The sequence below is a fragment of the Bufo gargarizans genome, chromosome 2, assembly GCF_014858855.1.
Source record: "Bufo gargarizans isolate SCDJY-AF-19 chromosome 2, ASM1485885v1, whole genome shotgun sequence".
In the NCBI taxonomy this organism is placed as follows: domain Eukaryota; kingdom Metazoa; phylum Chordata; class Amphibia; order Anura; family Bufonidae; genus Bufo; species Bufo gargarizans.
In genome coordinates this window covers 84,431,058-84,436,882 of record NC_058081.1, presented here as the reverse complement: position 1 = coordinate 84,436,882, position 5,825 = coordinate 84,431,058, and the positions used below count along the sequence as shown (strand labels likewise).

General features: G+C 40.4%; 1 non-coding gene across 1 annotated transcript; it reads right to left on the bottom strand.

Moving 5' to 3' along the window:
- Positions 1–5,440: 5,440 nt before the first annotated feature.
- Positions 5,441–5,514, bottom strand: TRNAT-AGU. The gene has a single exon. It is a non-coding gene; the product is annotated as a tRNA-Thr (tRNA).
- Between the last annotated feature and the right edge of the window lie 311 nt (positions 5,515–5,825).

The following is a 5,825-nucleotide window of genomic DNA, read 5'->3' as shown; positions in this document are numbered from 1 at the left end:
CCCATTGACATAAATCGGTCTAAGTTGCACCTGGGTAACCTGACCGATGAATGCGCACAATGTACTTATCAGGCGCCTCACTGTTACAGATGCAACTGCCAGCATCAAAGATGACTCCAATGTTGGTGTATAACTCCATTGCTATTGTGGCGTGCCAATGGTTGCTATAGTCTGCCAGCTACGGAAGCCCATCAGGCCTTGCCATAGGCAGGGTATGATAGGTGAACTGTCAGTGTGAAACTGACAGGTTCAATGCGTTCTAGTAAAGTATGTATGCTATGTCAGGACTATGCCACTATGCTAGAAAAGCCTTTTTTTTCAACCCAAAACCATAATATCAATATCAAATGACCAAAAAGTTGTATGTGCCCCAAAAATGGTACCAATGAAAGCATACGCACATTCTGCAAAAAATGAGCCCTCACACAAGACCATAACCAGAAAAAATGGCCCTCTGAAAATGGAGACACAAAAACATGTTTTTTTTTTTCAAAAATGCTTTCATTGTGTAAAAATTGTTAAACTGTAACTGTACTGACTGCAAGAATAAAGGGAACATTTTATTATTCCTACATGCTGCACACCGGAAAACATTTACTTCCCAAACAGTGGAATGAAAAGCAATCGAAAAGTCATATGTACCCCAAAATAAAACCAATGATAATGCAACTCATCCTGCAAAAGTTAAGCACTCCCCAGCTCCTTTAGGAGAAAAATAAAAAACATATGGTTATCAGAAAATGGGTGTACTAGTCCCCCATGGCACCTGTAACCCAATTCATCAAAATGTGTGCTGCAAAAGCCAAAAGGTGGTCTTTCGTTTTTGAGCTCTACAGAACAGTGATGGCCAGTTCGCATTGTTCGCCCGCAAGCATATGCAGGCTGCTATCTATTTTCATAAGTCCGGCAAGGCACAGGTAAGCCCTTATGCTGGAAATGTTTCCCTTTAACTGAGTACTTTATTAAGACTCAAAACTTCTTCCATATCACTATTCTCTGAATGAACTAACTGGTTGGAATTTACTGTAGCATTGTATAATAGTGAAAATGTTATTTTTAACTCTACATATATTTGATACACCTTGGGCCTTCCAGAACTAGTAATCAATCCTATTGAGGACTTTAAGACACGCAGTTTATCAACATTTTACAATATGTATTGAATAACAAACATGTACAGTACAGACCAAAAGTTTAGAACAACTTCTCATTCAAAGAGTTTTCTTTATTTTCATGACTATGAAAATTGTAGATTCACACTGAAAGCATCAAAACTATGAATTAACACATGTGGAATTATATACATAACAAAAAAGTGTGAAACAACTGAAAATATGTCATATTCTAGGTTCTTCAAAGTAGCCACCTTTTGCTTTGATTACTGCTTTGCACACTCTTGGCATTCTCTTGATGAGCTTCAAGAGGTAGTCACCTGAAATGGTTTTCACTTCACAGGTGTGCCCTTGCCTTATAAATGGGGTTGGGACCATCAGTTGCGTTGTGGAGAAGTCAGGTGGATACACAGTTGATAGTCCTACTGAATAGACTGTTAGAATTTGTATTATGGCAAGAAAAAAGCAGCTAAGTAAAGAAAAACGAGTGGCCATCATTACTTTAAGAAATTAAGGTCAGTCAGTCCGAAAAATTGGGAAAACTTTGAAAGTGTCCCCAAGTGCAGTCACAAAAATCATCAAGCGCTACAAAGAAACTGGCTCACATGCGGACCGCCCCAGGAAAGGAAGACCAAGAGTCACCTCTGCTGCGGAGGATAAGTTCATCTGAGTCACCAGCAGCAGAAATCGCAGGTTAACAGCAGCTCAGATTAGAGACCAGGTCAATGCCACACAGAGTTCTAGCAGCAGACACATCTCTAGAACAACTGTTAAGAGGAGACTGTGTGAATCAGGTCTTCATGGTAGAATATCTGCTAGGAAACCACTGCTAAGGACAGGCAACAAGCAGAAGAGACTTGTTTGGGCTAAAGAACACAAGGAATGGACATTAGACCAGTGGAAATCTGTGCTTTGGTCTGATGAGTCCAAATTTGAGATCTTTGGTTCCAACCACCGTGTCTTTGTGCAACGCAGAAAAGGTGAACGGGTGGACTCTACATGTCTGGTTCCCACCGTGAAGCATGGAGGAGGAGGTGTGATGGTGTGGGGTGCTTTGCTGGTGACACAGTTGGGGATGTATTCAAAATTGAAGGCATACTGAACCAGCATAGCTACCACAGCATCTTGCAGGCGGCATGCTATTCCATCCGGTTTGCGTTTAGTTGGACCATCATTTATTTTTCAACAGGACAATGACCCCAAACACACCTCCAGGATGTGTAAGGGCTATTTGACCATGAAGGAGAGTGATGGGGTGCTGCGCCAGATGACCTGGCCTCCACAGTCACCGGACCTGAACCCAATCGAGATGGTTTGGGGTGAGCTGGACCGCAGAGTGAAGGCAAAAGGGCCAACAAGTGCTAAGCATCTCTGGGAACTTCTTCAAGACTGTTGGAAGACCATTTCAGGTGAATTACCTCTTGAAGCTCATCAAGAGAATGCCAAGAGTGTGCAAAGCAGTAATCAAAGCAAAAGGTGGCTACTTTGAAGAACCTAGAATATGACATATTTTCAGTTGTTTCACACTTTTTTGTTATGTATATAATTACACATGTGTTAATTCATAGTTTGGATGCCTTCAGCATGAATCTACAATTTTCATTGTCATGAAAATAAAGAAAACTCTTTGAATAAGAAGGTGTGTCCAAACTTTTGGTCTGTACTGTATATCGATCATGGTAAAATCTTGTATCATTTTGTGCCTACGGATCCTTTGTAGAGTCCTATAAGTTTCCATGGTAACAGACTACAAACAAGTAGTCTGATCCTAGAGACACACTTCCACGTGTCATGCATTTCTTGCTAACCTACCATATAAAAGTTAGTAAGAATTAGGGGACAGATGGAAGAGAGTTTGACTACAGAATTAGACTATACAGCGTTTGTTTGTAGTCTGTTGCCATGGCGATATAGCTCTGCATGGGAGCTGTAGACACAAATCGACAGTAGATTTTAATTAAGACTATTTCCACATCTTAGATACTGTAGGTTAAAGAAATGTTTTAAAAACATGTTGTCTTCCTATATAAGTACTGTTAGTGATGAGCAGAAAAAAGTCTCCACTTCCACACTTCAGTATCTTTCATCTGCTGCTGAGTCTCAGCTGTTTAAAGATTCAGCGTGTTCGTAGAGAAAGCAGCGTTTACTGGCAGTGCAGGAAAGAAAAACTGCTGATCAGCTGACGGATGTCAAAGTTTCTGACCCGTCCTGATTTATAACAATAGTCCACTGTCACCACCACGCGCTAGATCCCGGTCTCACATGTATCAGACTGTCCATTCCAAGCACTTGTAAATAGCGTTAGCTCTAAGTGGCTGATACTGAGCTTTATACAAAGATACCTAAGTAGTGACTTAAACAAATGCAGTTTTCTATTTTTCAGTTGCAAGTTCCATGCTGTGTTCTCCTCTTACCTTGTCTCCAGGGCTGCACTCATTTACTATCTATCTATCTATCTATCTATCTATCTATCTATCTATCTATCTATCTCATATCTATCTATCTATAGTATTAGTTATCACTCATTAGTTTATCTATCTTCTGTCTATTAAATATCTATCTATCTACCTATCTAGAAATTAATACGCTGGGCAGCACTGCAGACAAGGTGAAAAACGGAGTGCCAGCGGCCATGGAAGCGATCCAGCATCCTGATCAATATAAAAATAAGAAATTCCACGGCACTTCCAAAAAATCAAATGATGTGTTTATTACACCAGGTGCGACGTTTCGTTCCTTTTTCAAGCAGTGACAATACAATGGTGCAAACATGCAGATAAAAATACTGCCAACGTACATAATTGAATAAATAGACTGATTAACATTCGATGTGCAAATGTATAAAAAATATGCTATGAAAAGTAAAGAAATCCATAATAAAATATAATCAATGACATAAAAAATCTATACATAATCACATGTGTAATAAGAATCCATAAAAGTGCATATAACTATAAATACGCCAGAGTGTTACATAATTAATAAATGACATACATATGTGCCAAATTGTCTGTGTTAATTAAAAACAATCCTGGATTGGTGGAAGGAAATCGGAACTGTACCTGCCCAGCATGGAGTTGCACATGTGGCTTGGCGTCCCGGTAAAGTCATGGCGCATGTAAGGAAACCAAGCAAGGAGAGAGCGATATTGTCACTGCTTGAAAACGGTTCCATTGAGAGGACCGAAACGTTGCACCTGGTGTTATAAACACATCATTTAAGTTCCGTGGAATTTCTTATTTTTCTATCTATCTATCTATCTATCTATCTACAGTATCTCCCATATCCAACATTTCAGCCCAATTCACTCACTGTTATCTTATTTTTTCAAATGATTGGTCATTATGTCAGTGGTACTATGTGGTAAAATGAAAACATGGAGTGACAGATGTGTCCACCCTTTCCTTAGGGTCCATTCACACATCCGTGTGTGTTTTGTGGATCCACGGATCCGCAAAACACAGACAGCGGCAATGTGCGTTCCGCATTTTGTGGACCGCACATTGCCGGCACTAAGAGAATATGCCTATTCTTGTCCGCTATTGCGGACAAGAATAGGACATGTTCTATTTTTTTCAGGATCAGAATTGCGGACCCGGAAGTGCGGGTCAGCAATTACGATCATGGGGCCGCAATACAGAAATGTATGGGTCCGCAATTCCGTTCCGCAAAATGCGGAATGGAATTGCGGATGTGCGAATGGACCCTTACCTTGAGTTTAGTTAAGGACTCCAATTCTTCATTAAATAAATTCAATGCAATATCACAAGATGATAGCAAATCCCTTGACAGGCTACAGTTCACAGCACAACCACTGGCTACACATTCATTTTTACAGGATAGACATCTTGTGGCAAAGTGACAAAATAACACAAAACCATGTTGTTGTTTTTTGTTTGCTTTTTTAAGGAAATCTGTCCCCACAAACCTCTCTATCAAATAGTTTTCATAGACACATAACTGTAGTTCAGTGGATTAAAAAGCCCCCTTTTAAAAAAAAATGTGATCTGAGGTTCCATTCCCGTGTTATGCTACTTTTTCTTAATATGAATATTGGGCTTTTAGTGCAATGAGGTCATCTCCATTGCTCTTTTTGCACCCAGACTCTGCTCCTTCCTGTGGCTAATCCCTCCCTGGCTGCTTTGATTGACAGGGCCAGGCAGTCAATGATGGAGTGGTTGGCCATAGAAAGGAGTGGAGCTTAACAGACATGTCAAGTGTGATGACAGGTCCTCTTTAAATCTGTGTATGTGAACTGTCCAGAAAGAAATACCTGTGACTAGTGGCTTGATCAAATTTTTTCATGTGACATAAAAACCCAAACGAACAGGCACTGCTGAGATTTGAACTCAGGATCTCCTGTTTACTAGACAGGCGCTTTAACCAGCTAAGCCACAGCGCCACAGCACCACACCGCTGACAGCCTGGAAGCCATCAAAATTGGAAAATATTTAACTGAACTTTTGGCCTTATGGTTAACACATTTGCCAGCGAAATAAGTAACACTCGACTGATTTCAGTGCGTTCTGCAAGGAAAAGCAGAGGGTAAGCCTCATTGAAAGACGGAGGGGCTAAACATTTGCACGCATCAACAGGAATTAAAACTACACCATGCCCTTGTCAAAAATCCAAGGGTCAATTTGGATTTATGCCACATATACAACTGTATTGCTCTCCTCTCGCTGGCGATAAAGTTGAATACTTTGGTGAATA